The following is a 14,182-nucleotide window of genomic DNA, read 5'->3' on the forward strand; positions in this document are numbered from 1 at the left end:
ATTATGATAATTGTTCCATCAGTGGATGCCAATAGAGGTGTTGGTTGACTAACCCTTGCTAAAAAGGTTAATCAATCACCTTCCATATGCACAAATGTACCCCCGAACCTAATCTTAATTTTCATTGACTTAGGATTTTGCTTTGTTTTTTCCTTTTCTAAAAATTAAGGTGTCAACTCCATGTCTTGTGCTTTTGCATTTGAGTTTGTTTTATCCATTTTCTTGAGATTTTTTGTTTGGGGATCGTCATACAAAAGTCTCATTTGTTAGCACCTTTAATAAAATTTGACATCGACCCATAGTCACACATAAGTAATTAATAGCATATTTGGATGTCATCATGGATAGTCATGCTTGGCACGGGTTTAATAAAAGCATGATGGCTAATTGCAATGGACATACAACGCAAACAAGAAGATGGGATTTCAACCATAATAAACTTCATAAAGAGTTGTGTTGGGGATGTGGCTCATATTATGAGTGGAACACATGTACCGGGGAAAGCACCATGAAGTGAGGGACTAAGAGAGAGATGCAGGATGGTAGCTTTGAGGGCAAACCATCGACGATTTTAGGCAATGTTGTAGGGTATTCTTCTTGGCTTCAAACCGTTGATGGTTTGGCCTAAACCGTCAACGGTTTCGCTTACGGACGTCACGAATTTTCGAATCTGAGATCAGTAGATTGGGAGTTTTTGGAGGAATTTCCTCTGGGGGATCGCTACAAAAGTATTTTAGATTAACTATAGGTCTTTTTTACAAATTATATTGATATACAATGATTATTATGTAACCCTAAAAAGATTAAGCTTGGTGTAAGCTTCAGTAAGCTTGGTATAAGCTTCAAGGGCTTTATAAGTTTCATTGTTCATAATGAAAACAACGGCTGCTCCTGTGGATGTAAGCAAATTTCTGAACCACGTAAATTTTTGTGTTTTGATTATTGGTTTCATTGATTCACATTGTTAGGTGATTTCTAGGTTCGTATAGTTCATCATCGAGTGCTTGCTTGTTTATTCCATTCATTGTTTTGTGAAAGTTCATGTGAGGTCTTCTGCTGCGAATACTCAACACTGACAATTGGTTTCTGAGTGTTGATTGATTGGGAACAACAATTGGTATCAGACTTGGGTGATTGTTGGAGTGGTGAACAATAAGGGGTATCAGAGAAAGGCGAAGGAATTGTCGGTGCAGCAAGGGATGGTGAAGGGTCTATATGAAAAGAAGCCGGAAAGCATGGACGACGCAAGTTGGAAGGAGCTAGAAGTGAAAAATTTGTCAACTATTAGGTTATGTCTGGCCGATGACGTGTTGTATCACGTCATGGATGAGGACTCACCGATAGCGGTTTGGTTGAAACTAGAGCGCCAGTACATGTCCTAGTCATTGACAAACAAACTGTATCTTAAGTAAAAATTATATTGGTTTAAGGTGGCAAAGGGTTCAGACTTGACTCAGTACATCAACACATTTAATCAGATCATTAGTGATATAGGGCAAGTTGATGTGAAGTTTGAGGAAGTGGAAAAAGCGTTGATGGGAAATGGAGCGGTCTGCAAAGTTATCGGAATGGGGGATATCAGGATCAATATGTATGATGGTGTGGTAAGGACATTGTGTGGGGTAAGACATGTACTTGATCTACGGAAGAACGTGATATCATTGGGTGCTTTTGATTGTAATAGGTATAGTTACAAGTCTGAAGGTGAGATGATGATGGTGTGTGATGGCGTATTGATGGTGATGAAGGGAAAGAGGATAGCAAGGAATCTCTTGTTGAATTTTTGAGTTCGATCCCTATTTTGATTATGACAAACCACAGTTTCTCATCTGTGTGTTAAGTGTATGAACATGTTCATTTTTTTAAGCATGGGAAACATATGGGAAATGGAAGTCGTGAAAGAATGTAAACAATCATATCCCGGCATATTCCATGGACAATTAGAGAAGCAGAACCTAAAGACTTTATTTATTTTTCAATTGTAATAGTAATTAGGATTTATTTGTGCATGCATCTCATGATTTTATTTGAAGCTAAAAAAAATGACCTAGATTGACCTTAGGAACCACAAACCCTTCATGAAAAGCCTTTTCAATTAAAATGATAATCTTTTACAAAAGGTTTCAAATTGGTTTTTTAATCAAAACGAGGGCAAAATATCATTTTTCTTAAGGCTCAGTTGACCAACCAACTAAAGGCTAAACTAAGTCAATTGATCGACCAAATCATTTGGTCATATTTGCATAGGCTCAGCCGACCGACCATAAGCTCAGTCAACTGACCTCTTAGGGCTAGTTGACTGACCAACTAAAGGCTAAATTAACTCAGTCGACCAGTGACTCACTCGAAAAATGAGCAGCTCGAAAGCTATCCTAAGTATAGGAGTTCTATCGTGTAATATTAAGCCCAAGGGCTAGATCGTCTCCTCAGGGAATGCGTTTTAATCTCAGATTTTACTTTCTTCCAATCGAAATTAAAAAGATACTGAACTCAGTTCAAATTCGGGTTTTCAAGATTGTGGAGACTTAAATGAAAACACAAATTAAAGTCCTAAAACTATCACGCACGGAATTAAATAACAATAATAAAAACCCTAGTCTACTTAAGGAAACACTAGATCATACTAACTAAAAATGGAAACTTTAAACATGGAATTAAAATAACAATAATGAAAACCCTAGTCTACTTAAGGAAACACTGGGACACGCGTTAATTAAAAATGGCAACCTAGAGCATGGAATTAAAAACACACAATGGAAACTAAACTAGACACATACTAAAAAAAAAACCGAACCTACTAAAAATCGAACCTTTAGCACAATTAAGAGATCAAATCAAAACTCACAATTTAAATGCAAACATGAATTCAAAGGAAATTTAAAAAACGTAAACAATGACGGAACACAATAAAAACACAACCTTTACTAATCATAGACCCTAACTAAATTGAATTTCGACAAAAAAAATATCTGAATTTAATTAAGAATGCTAAATTAAAATAACTATCAATTAGATAAACAAAGAGATTAATTTAACAATAATGAAATACCCAACATTACTCAATTTAAACAAAAAGAAAGAAAACTCCAATAACATTAAAAAAAAACTAAACTTTCTTCAATATTCCAAGATTCAAAGAAAAGTAAATAAAAGAAAGAAAGAAAGGAAAAGAGAGAGAGAGAGAGAGAGAGAGAGAGAGAGAAACAAATTCACGGAGCCGTGGCAGCAGCTGCGGCTGTGTGTGGGTTGGTTCGCGGCTGTGGCATGGAGCAAGGAACAGCGGGAGAGTGGCTCACGGATTTGCTAGTGCTGTTGGCGGCCGCTGGAGAGAGCAACAAAGTGCAACAGGAGCTTTTTGTACTGCGGCAACAATGGGCAAAAGAGATTTGAGCAAGAGAGAGAGGGATAAAGGGAAGGAGAACAAAGAATAGAGAAAAGAGAAAGAGAGCAAAGTAGAATTTAAAAGAACAAAAAAAAAAAAAAAACAAACTAAAGAAGAAGAAGAAGAGGAAGGAGAAGAAGAAGAAGAAGAAGAGAAAGAAGAGAGGAGAGTGGGGAGCCACGGGGGCTGCCTACGCAGGAAGAGAAAGAGAAGGGTTAAATAGGATAGGGGGGAAAGCCCTAGACCCGAATAGGAAATCCGAATTGCTATATTTTTTCATTTTTTTCATTCTCTGTTCATCGCAAATCTGACTATTCTAGAACCCGTATCTCATAAAACTCAAAATACAAAAGTTGTAGATGATCCTTTCCTCTTTCTCTAGAAATTTGAATCGACTCGATCGGAACTCGGACGAAAAAGTTATGCATAAAATACGAACAGGTGTCGGTTTTGATTCCCGAGAATTTTCCTGCGACAAAAAATTACCAAATTCTCATAAATAGTGTAATAAAGTTCAAGAATGATGATTTTGGCATTTTATTAAAATATTGGACAATTTTGGACATTTAATTAAAAATATAAACCGTAAAACTCGGGTTAAACGTCCAATTACGCAGTTTCGGCGCGTAATCACACCCCCCAACTAACGTTTTGCTAGTCTCTAACAAATGACGTGAATGAATCTTAGGGTGGTATCTACAACTATATACTCCAGTAATCATGAAATCAATGCACATGCAGCAATAGTATACCATTTCACATACAAGAACATAACTGAATTTCACACAAGCTCGTTCATATTCAATGCACACGACTCCAAAACACGTCACCCATGCAAGTTTCATCGTTTATATGTGATTTGAAAGTAGTATACTCACATGAAGTTAATTAGTGGCATATTCAGAGTTAATGCAATCATATAAGTTCGAGTATAAACAGGTAAACTCTCGAGGTGTGTGTGATGTGTGTGACTCAGTACACCTAGGACGCCAGTGTATACCTACAGAACGGTCGCTTTGACTCGGCCTAATTGGTATACCCTAAAAAATACTCAAAGAAAATGGGTTCACTCATCACATGTGAGGAGGAGTGTCGCGATCAAACATCCTACATATTAAAAGGAACAATACTAAGTATATGGAGTGGACTAGTCTGGAAAGGATCTAGCCTATCTATGAGGTGTCGGGTCCTTCACTCTAGCATCTTCTCACATACTCGCCATATCCAACTGAGACCACCCTAGATCAACTTACTCACAAACTTGTCGTGAATACATCTGAGGCATTAATCGGTTGAAGAATCTTCATACGTGGAAAATATGTGTCGTCCTTGACTTTTTGTGATATGTAATTGGGTCAGCATTGACTTTTCATTTCATGCGCATGTGTGTTGCTTATTCTTTCTTCTGCTCATTCTTCATTTTTTTTCTTTTCTTGATCAATTAGGACAATCACAACACTTTTTTTTGTAATCTTCATACCATCAATGGGAATTAAGCTCGAATAGTGGTCTATGAACTAAGTCTATCTCTAGGGGTGGCTTAACCTTCACATTTTGAGTAGGCTACAAGACCTAGGTTTCTATCTCCCCACTAGGTGTCACCTCTAAGTTAGCAAATCAAAAACAAAGACTAGTGTACAAGGAATCATCCAAAAAAAAATAGAATTGAGTTCTGTGAACTCTAATTTAATATTAATGCTCAAAAGGAGGATAAATAGCTCAAGGATATCTCACAAGGTGTCATAGTCTCCACGGGTGTTCTCTCAGTGCTCACAAGGAACCCTAAGTGCAATGAATCACGTGAATGTGTTTATTCAGCCTCGTGAGATGCCGTGTAAATACAGGAAATTATATAGTTAAATTAACACGAATGTACTACCAATCGATTTTTCATGGAGTCATAAGATCATATAAAGAGAAAACTACGCATGATTGACTCAAGTGTGTCATTCTTAAGTTATACACAAGTATGTGAAAGGTATGAGTCAGTGTTAAGCATGACATAATGTAATGTAATTCCTCAGTGCTCCTCCTTTCTTTCTCTCTTTTTGATTTTTTGATTTTTTTTATTTTTATTTTTTTGTTTTTTGTTCTTTGTTTTTATTTTTTATTTTTTTTAAACCCAGTACGTGTACGTGCACAGTGTCACATGCGAATGCTCATCCCCCCAACTAAAGTGGAACGTTGTCCTCAATGTGAAAGCATAGTGGAAATAGAAAATACTGTGCACGGAAAAAGTAAACCTGAGTGGTGAAATAATGAAAAACAAAGAACGAACTACGAGAAAATAGACCTGAAAACTAACTAAAATAAAATAAGATAAAATAAAAGGACAAGAACGAAAAGAAAAACATCACAATTGTCTGGCGGAGGCTCTGGAGGAATTTTGTCTGGTGGCCGCAGGTCTATAAATTGTAATGGCGGTTCTCCAAATTTGAGCTGCCACAATCGATTAGTCGTTATACCTGCACGAAAATCAGCCTCAAATGAATTAATACATGTCAAAATACCAAACAATACGTGCGCAGGTTGACCCTCGTGTGTGGACAAGAAAGGGTCTTTATTCAACATTGTGTCCAGGAAATGTACTTTTTTACGAACTAACGGTAGAGAGAAAGTGAGCGGAATAATTACCTACAGTTGTTCAGAAGCATTAACATTAAAGGTTTTACCTGGTTCTTTGAAAATTATATACTCACCAGACTGGTCACTCTCTTTATCTGGTGTACATATCATCATACCACTGCAAGAGTCTACCTCCACATTAGGCTCCTTAACATCTGATTTAGGTGGGAGTGACGGTTCCACGGTTTCTGAGCTCGGAGTATGAGGTACCACAGGTTGGTACTCCGTATGAGTATCAGTCTCCTCATCAACTAAATGCTCCGCTTTTGGGCTCGTTTCCTCTGATTTTTCTTTGAATTCATCTATTTCAGCCGTAACTTCCGGTGCTGGGACAACTATTTGTCCGACGATGAGCATTTCAGATTGGGGGTCGTCTTTCTCGCTACTAAAGGTGATGGTGGCCTCTGTTGTCTCAAGAGAAACATAATGTATTTGTTGTTGCGGTTGCTGGTACTCTTGAGAACTAGGCTGAAGTTCTGCGAGTGTTTCCTCGTTTTCTAAGATGTCCAACTGTGTGCTTATCGCGTTAATGGTATCCTGCAATTCATTATTATGATCAACTTGAGTTTGCATAAATTGTTGGAGCATGTTTGCCATCTGTGTTATGCTATCCTCCAAAAATTCTAATGGCATACAGCTCTGAGGGATCTATTGTGGCTGGTAATGAGGCGGAGGAATATCTGGGTATTCTGGTGGTTCATATGCATCATCACCACTAATTGTGCTGATAGGATGTGCAGTCATGGGTGCCTGAGTGTATCATGTGTTGCACTGTGGGACATTGTCAGCTAAGTAATCAAAGAATGATAATACCTGATCTGGATCCTCGCTGACGGGCTCTCCATTAAACATAATCTGGACAAAACACTTGCAATCAGGGGTAAGAGCTATATAAAAACAATCAACTAACCTCCATGAGTCGAACCCATGATGTGGACAAGTGCTTAGTAGATCCTTGAATCGCTCCCAGCAAGCCCGAAATGTCTCGTCATCCTGCTGCACAAAATTAAGAATCTGTTACTGCAAAAATTGAGTTTTCTGTGAGGGACAAAATGCATGCAGAAATTCACGCTCCATATCAGTCCAATTAGTGATAGAATAAGGTCTCATAGAATAAAACCAAATCAGTGCCCTATCCTGTAAAGTAGTAAGAAATAAATTCAGTCTAGTAGATTCGTCAGGTCTAGCATGAGAGAAAAACATGTTGCAGGTTAATTCAAACTCCGCTAAGTGTTGATATGAGCATTCAGATTCCGTCCCATAGAACTTGGGTAGCAGTGATGTCCTCCCATGCTGCATCATGAAATTAAGCTCATCATAAGGGAAATTAGTGGAAAAGGATGCAGTGGCATACTCAAGCTGCAAAAAGTCCATTATCGTGCGCGGTGCAGGTGCAGCTATTTTTCAAAACTCAAAATTTTTTCTGTTTTTTGTTTTCTGTTTTTTTTTTTCTTTTTTTATAAAGCTAATAAAAATGACGGGAAAAACATAAATTTGAGACTAAAAACGACATTTCCCGGCAACGGCGCCAAAAACTTGACTCACTCGAAAAATGAGCAGCTCGAAAGCTATCCCAAGTATAGGAGTTCTATCGTGTAATATTAAACCCAAGGGCTAGATCGCCTCCTCAGGGAATGCGTTTTAATCTCAGATTTTACTTTCTTCTAATCGAAATTAAAAAGGTACTAAACTCAGTTCAGATTCGGATTTTCAAGATTGTGGAGACTTAAATGAAAACACAAATTAAAGTCCTAAAACTATCACGCACGGAATTAAATAACAATAATGAAAACCCTAGTCTACTTAAGGAAATACTAGATCATACTAACTAAAAATGGAAACTTTAAACATGAAATTAAAATAACAATAATGAAAACCCTAATCTACTTAAGGAAACACTGGGATACGCGTTAATTAAAAATGGCAATCTAGAACATGGAATTAAAAACACACAATGAAAACTAAACTAGACACATACTAAAAAAAAACCGAACCTACTAAAAATCGAACCTTTAGCACAATTAAGAGATCAAATCAAAACTCACAATTTAAATGCAAACATGAATTCAATGGAAATTTAAAAAACGTAAACAATGACGGAACATAATAAAAACACAACCTTTACTAATCATAGACTCTAACTAAATCGAATTTCAACAAAAAAAATATCTGAATTTAATTAAGAATGCTAAATTAAAATAACTATCAATTAGATAAACAAAGAGATTAATTTAACAATAATGAAATACCCAACATTACTCAACTTAAACAAAAAGAAAGAAAACTCCAATAACATTAAAAAAAAAACTAAACTTTCTTCAATATTCCAAGATTCAAATAAAAGTATATAAAAGAAAGAAAGAAAGGAAAAGAGAGAGAGAGAGAGAGAGAAACAAATTCACGGAGCCGTGGCAGCAGCTGCGGCTGTGTGTGGGTTGGTTCGCGGCTGTGGCATGGAGTAAGGAACAGCGGGAGAGTGGCTCACGGATTTGCTAGTGCTGTTGGCGGCCGCTGGAGAGAGCAACAAAGTGCAGCAGGAGCTTTTTGTACTGCGGCAACAATGGGCAAAAGAGGTTTGAGCAAGAGAGAGAGGGATAAAGGGAAGGAGAACAAAGAATAGAGAAAAGAGAAAGAGAGCAAAGCAGAATTTAAAAGAACAAAAAAAAAAAAACAAACTAAAGAAGAAGAAGAAGAGGAAGGAGAAGAAGAAGAAGAGAAAGAAGAGAGGAGAGTGGGGAGCCACGGGGGCTGCCTACATAGGAAGAGAAAGAGAAGGGTTAAATAGGATAGGGGGGGAAAGCCCTAGACCCAAATAGGAAACTCGAATTGCTATATTTTTTCATTTTTTTCATTCTCTGTTCATCGCAAATTTGACTCTTCTGGAGCCCGTATCTCAAAAAACTCAAAACACGAAAGTTGTAGATGATCATTTCCTCTTTCTCCAAAAATTTGAATCGTCTCGATCGAAACTCGGACGAAAAAGTTATGCATAAAATACGAACAGGTGTCGGTTTTGATTCCCAGGAATTTTCATGCGACAAAAAATTACCAAATTCTCATAAATAGTGCAATAAAATTCAAGAATGATGATTTTGACATTTTATTAAAATATTGAACAATTTTGAAAATTTAATTAAAAATATAAATCGTAAAACTCGAGTTAAACGTCCAATTACGCAGTTTCGGCGCGTAATCAACCAGCTTATTTGGCCAGATTTGCATAAGCTCAGTCGACCGACCTCTTAAGGCCAGTCAACCTGTAGAGACCCAGGAAAATAGAATAATAAAAGAAATGGAAAAAAGTGGTTTTTGATTGAAAGGAGAGAAAATCGGCGACGATTTTTTGGAGGAGCTAGAAAATAGGCGATAGTTTTGGTTTTACCACGGAACAGTAACAAGTAAATGGTTAAAACAGGGTTGGTTAAATAGAAAATCGGCAATGGTTTCTGAGATGAAATGAGTTGTGAATACTAAATTGTGAAAACTGAGTTGAGAATACTGGTTATGTGAATATTTCAATGTAAATACTGCAATATAAATATGATATGTGTATACTCAAAATGTGAATATTGCAATGATAATATTGTAATGAGAATAATGATATGTGAATACTGATATGAGAATATGAAATTGAGAATATGAGATTGTGAGTATTGTAATGTGAATACTATAATACAGATATTGAAATGTAGAAATGAGGAATGTGAATATTGTAATGTTAATTCTGCAATATGAATATTGAATTATGAGAATTGAAATGTGAAATTTTGAAATAGGAATACAGACATGTGATTGAAGAAATGCCAATACCGCATAATGATTGTTGATATGTGGTAGTGATAACCTTGATGGATGGATATGGAAACCCTAATGATGGGTTGTGATATTGAACATGGTACCGTTGCTAGTGGTGTTAGTGCAAGCACACAGACTCGTGGAGCGTGTGTGGCGTGACAGTAGATTGGGTTGTATAGTAGAGTTGTTGTGCCAACTGAGTCCGGATCAGGGCTAGTGATTGGCCAGTCGTAGTACAGAAACAGGATATATGATATGATATTTGACCTAACCGGGTCGGCCAATAGCGGTTAGATTCAGCCTTTGGGCCGCACAACCCTATTCATGGGGGGAAGCATGATGTGGAGAGATATCCTCAGGGCAGCCATGAGTACAGGCACAAATGTATCGGTAACTGGAGACACTCATGAGCTAGATATGGAAATGGAAATGAAATGAAAATAGAAATGAAATGAAAATAGAAATGAAATGAAAATGGAAATGAGAAAGAAAATGAGAAATGAAATAGCGTGAGTTAATAAATAATTAAAGTAAAGTAAAACACACCGCCTGAGGGCTTACTAAGTAAAGTGAGTGCTCTGATAAGTATCAGTTGTATCCGAACCCGAATTAATCGGACTAGGATGCAAATGATATCAGGGTAGAAGGAAGTTACTTGTATGGGCGGGTAAGCTTCCCTATTCTTAAGAACTTCGCTAGTAATTATGAGTTGCATGTGTACAGTTTTGGAAATGAAAGTAAAAGCTTATGAAAGTTTGTGTTGTATATCTACATAATTATGATTATGGAAATGGTATATTTACTCATAAGATATTATTACTGAAATGAATATATAATGATATAATGAATCTTATACTACCACACACTGTAGATAATTTATTTCATCTTACTGAGATGTGTCTCACCCAATTATTTAAATATTTTAGGAAACCGATATAGGCCTAGTGATAGAGCTTTGAGATAGAGGGGAGTAGATACCCTGAGTGGATAGGGTGAGTACTTTGAGCTAGGGAGGTTTGATTTCCTAAGAGGTTTTGTATTAGACTTGTATATATGGATGGTAGTATCCTAGTATGTGTATTTGCTGAGGTATGTATATATATATATGAAATGACTTCTGCTGTTAAGGTTGTATATATGAGTATGATTGTATACTCAACACCCACTTTCGGGTTGAGTTATGTATTGTGGTATCTGACGTTGACATGGCCGATATATGGTTATATGCGTTATTTATATGAAAAAAAAAATTGTATGAAAAATCAGGACATCACACAATCGGCCAACTAAAGGCTAAATTAACTCAGCCGATCAACCAGTTCATTTGGCCAAATTTGTATAAGCTCGGCCGATCGACCATAAGCTTATTCGACCGACCTCTAAGGATCAGTCAACCGAAACTTTGGTCACTTGACTAAACCTCTTAGGAATTTGAATTTCTGGGTAGAAAATGGTAAAAAATTTCAAAATAAAATAATATTTTAATGCCAAACGGTCAGATAATGGTTAGATTTTAGTTTTGCCTATAAATATGACCCTAAATCACTTGGAGAATGTTGGGACAATTATTGGGAGCACATACTTGCTCATATTTTTTTTATTCCCATCCATTTTAATATCCCATTTATGCTTTAAGTTTCTATTTCTCCTACTTTTCTTTAAAATTATTTTTGGAGAAAAATATTTTAGGGTTTTACATAAAGGCTTGAGCACATATCATCTTCCATATATATTGTGCTCAATAAACTTTTTTTTAAAGGATCAAATTTCTCCCATTCTTTTTACTTGAAAAATATTTTTGGAGAAATTTTCTTTTGAGTTTGTCAAGTAAGGCTTGAGCTAATATTCTTGCTCATATATTTTGCCTAAATGCCTTCTTGCGTTTATATCTACAAAGGTCAATCGTTTTTAAAGTATACCCTAAATATTCTCCTACTCTTATCTTGAAATATATTTGTTGGAGAATTTCTTTGGGTTATACAAGAGAGAGCCTTAAGCATATATCAATTTTATAAATACTTGCTTGAGAGGCCTTTCCTTTAAAGGTCAATTATTTTGATAGCAAAACCCTAGTTTCTCCCACTTATCTTGAAATGTATTTTTGGAGATAATCGTTGGGTTATTCAAGAGCTTTGAGCATATATTTAATTAATATATATTGGCTTGAAAAGCTTCTTAAAGAAAAGCCCTGAGCATATATTCAAATATATATATATATATATATATATTTGTTTGCAAGGCTTTTTAATTATTTTTAAAGGTCTTTCTTGAAAATAAAAATTATTTTCCATACCCATTGTTTTTATTGGAAAATATTTTTGAGAGAAATCCAATACTCAGCTTTATTTTTTAAATCATTTGAGAGTGCATTTTAGAACTTCAACTTGTACATCTTTGCTTATTGTAGAAGCACTTTATTTGTATGCAAACTTTCACATTTGTGAACCGATTTGGCTCAAACCCAGTTAGGTGAATTGAGCCGAGGAGACTCCGCCTCATAAGGAAAACTGATTTGACTTCGCCTGTAAGTAAGCTAAGGAGACTCCGTCTCATAAGGAGGAACTAGTTTAGCTCAGCCCGGTGAATTGAGCTGAAGAGACTCCGTCCCGTAAGGAGATTTGTAAATGGCGTCGCTCTGCCTAGTTAAGTGAACAAATAGTGGAATCCTTGGGTGGTTGGCCCAAGACGAGGACGTAGGCAGGATTGACCGAACCTCGATAACAAATATTCTCTCACTCTCTCTCTCTCTCTCTCTCTCTCTCTCACATTTAATTTTCGCACTAAATTTTGTACATGTATGCTCGTGCATTTATTGTTATAATTATTTTGCATACACACATTTAGTTGAAAGAAGATATGCTCCACACATGTATGTCGTATTCTTTACATAAATTAGTTTACACACACACCTTAATATTTCAACGAGATATGATTTGTGGTGAATCGGCAAAATTAATTAGCCAAAAGTTTTAAAACCCAATTTACCCCCTCTTAGGAGTACACCGTTCCTGTCATTTCTATACACTGCAGGGTAACACAGTTGTAGGTGGAGCTACACCTGAAAGTTCTGAGTCAGATAATGCTGTTTTGTGTAACATAACCACTCACAAGACGATGGGTTTTCTTCACTACATTGTCATGTACGTTTGGGGACTGCTGAGGGCAGCATCATGGGTTGGACATAAATACTTTGTAAGGTTATCACCAAAGGTTTGGGGGTATCTCATGCAACATAAGTTGGAGATGTTTGCCAAGTGAAACTTGTGGCTAAGGTGGAGTACCAAACCAGAAGAGAGTTCCTTAGGTCAAATATTGGTGCTGAGTACGCTGGTATTCAAGGAGTTTTGTGAGCAGGGCATGGTGTTTGTAGGGCTTGCAAAGGACTTCTTGGTAAAGTCAGCAAGTATGGTGTGTTTTTCGGTTAATCGATCATCAAAGGTATCACTAGATAGGAGAGTTGTAGGAGAGGCTTGGACAAGCTATGTGGTAGACTTCTCTAGTTTGAGAGAGTTTGGAGGTCCAACCGTGCACGTTTCTAGTAAGGTGGAATCTAGGCTTGGCACGATGTCTATACGGTGCATCTTTATGGTATATAAGAAAGATGGGTTCAAGCTGGGTGATCCAATGGCAAATAGGGAGGCGATCGGTGGAGACATGACTTTAGGTGTTAAAGCCATGTGACAGTGTACTTCGGAAGATGAAGAGAAATGGGTGCCAAAAAGCTGGAATAGCAGCAATGAACATGTGGAGTTGGAGACTCAGGATAGAAGTGTAGGGAGTTTTAACTTAGGAGACTTGCGGTATCACAAGATAAACTGGAGTAGAGAGGAGATTGTGATGCAGGTGGATTTTCAGACTTAGGACAGATATGACATTGGTTATAATGCAGGGAGTTCATGCTCGGGAGAGTAGTAGGATCACAATGGGCTCAGAGGCACTATCAGGTCACCACCCAGGTATGATCTGATGTCTTATACAACCATTACTTCCAAGAAGGATCCTACTACCTTTCAAGACGTAGTGCACGACCAGGAAAATGGTATGTGGATAGGTGCCATGGTGGAAAAGATGGAAGTAGTGTATAAGAATCAGACAAGGGGGTTGGAGCTCCCATAGGGGGAGAGGGAGATAGGCTACAAGTGGGCAAGTATTCTGTTGTTTCATATGAATGAAATGCTGATTGTTGGGAAGGTTTCGACTTAGGTAAATCAGTTGGGGACTCTGTTGAGAAAGAAAGTTGATATGAAGGTTTTGGATGCTGCCAAGAATATTCTTGGGTTGGAGATTTGTAAAGGTAAAGTTATAGGGAGATTGTGATTATCTTAGGGTGACTTTGTAGTCATAGCTGCATGGAGATTGTGATTATCTCAGGGCAGCTAT

The 14,182-nt window shown here is 37.0% G+C and overlaps 1 protein-coding gene across 2 annotated transcripts in view; it reads right to left on the reverse strand.

The window, feature by feature from the left end:
* Positions 1–3,684: 3,684 nt before the first annotated feature.
* Positions 3,685–14,182, reverse strand: part of LOC131162512 (alpha-glucan water dikinase 2) — a 157,882-nt gene continuing 147,384 nt past the window's right edge. Inside the window, exons 31-33 of one of the 2 annotated variants that reach the window (XR_009138845.1) lie at positions 6,918–7,003; positions 6,082–6,544; positions 5,740–5,847 (exon numbers count right to left, since the gene is read on the reverse strand). The gene's annotated coding sequence lies outside the window, so the exon portion shown is untranslated. Of the gene's footprint in view, positions 5,848–6,081; positions 7,004–14,182 lie in introns of both variants that reach the window. The other variant, XR_009138846.1, reaches the window with a different exon arrangement.

Source organism: Malania oleifera, chromosome 8 (assembly GCF_029873635.1).
Source record: "Malania oleifera isolate guangnan ecotype guangnan chromosome 8, ASM2987363v1, whole genome shotgun sequence".
NCBI lineage: Eukaryota > Viridiplantae > Streptophyta > Magnoliopsida > Santalales > Ximeniaceae > Malania > Malania oleifera.